Source organism: Phyllobates terribilis, unplaced genomic scaffold, assembly GCF_046119375.1.
Source record: "Phyllobates terribilis strain yellow unplaced genomic scaffold, ASM4611937v1 Scaffold_5__5_contigs__length_657084704, whole genome shotgun sequence".
Lineage (NCBI taxonomy): Eukaryota > Metazoa > Chordata > Amphibia > Anura > Dendrobatidae > Phyllobates > Phyllobates terribilis.
Genome location: NW_027362765.1, coordinates 252,429,682 through 252,430,871, shown reverse-complemented (window position 1 = coordinate 252,430,871; position 1,190 = coordinate 252,429,682).

Here is a 1,190-nt window from a genome sequence, read left to right as displayed (position 1 = left end):
AAGTCCTCTGCCGCCTCCGTCACTGGCCACACCCGCCATTCTCCAGCCGAGCCTAGCCTGACAGGCGTCTCACTACTCTGTCTGCTCTGCTTCACAGCACGGTGCAGCAGTAGTTAAGCTCCCAGGAACATGTCTTTTGATTTACACCAGAAAGAATGCATAAGGCTGAGAAGTCAGAATTTGTGCCACATTTGTTATTGCGTTTTTTGGCACAGATTGCCTAACATACACCTAGGAAGAGTTGGCACAATGAGGCTACGTTCACACGTGCATTAAGACATTCCGTTTGTAAATGGAATAATGTGTATAACTGATGCAGCGGAGGGCCCCGATCATTATTATGGACTAAATCTGTTTGGATGAAAGATTTCTGTGGGATGCGCTATTTCTTCCATACTAATAAGGGACACATATTGGAACCCAGACCGACCTACAATAAAGAGGTTGTCCTGTCTTCTGATGAAAGTCTGTGGTCTCTCTTATGTGACTGCAGACTTCTGAATCTTTACAGTGTGCGCCCTGCACGCTGTCAGGATTCTCTGGTGTTGCCGGCGGTTTACATACTTTCAGCCACGATTTAACTACACGTGTTCAGCTTCGCTCAATTCACTTGTACTGTGGGCGCTGTAAGGATTCAGAAGTCTACAGTCACATAGAGTGACAAGCCCTTTTAAGATCAGATTCTCACAACCAACATTCACAATCACAATGCACAGACCGGCCATGGATCCCCTGACTAGTACCTTACAGCCTCGTATATATCTAGGAGGCTGTGGAGTTTGAGTAAGACCTAGAATCCATACATTGTAACCCATAGTCTGATCATGAGACTGCCCTACACAGCCACTTTGCGACACAGGTCTACCTGGCAAGTATTGGTGTATGGCACCGCTACACAGCAGTACAGTGCAGGTGGATGGGGTCACATTGCAACTTGCAAGGTACCACGACTCTGACAAGCAACTTGAAAAAATCCATTTAGTTCCAGCTATTTGTGACTTGCTTGTCACTGTACCTCGTGGATCACAATGTGATCCCATTCACTATGTAGCAGCAGCATGCAGCAATCTTTCACCGCACAACCCAGCCTAAGGGTAAGTGCATACGTCTTCTTTCCGTCGACCAAGTTTTTCTGGACGAAACCGCTTCTTGAAAACGCCAGCAGTCTTTTTTCTTAAGCAGCTTCACTG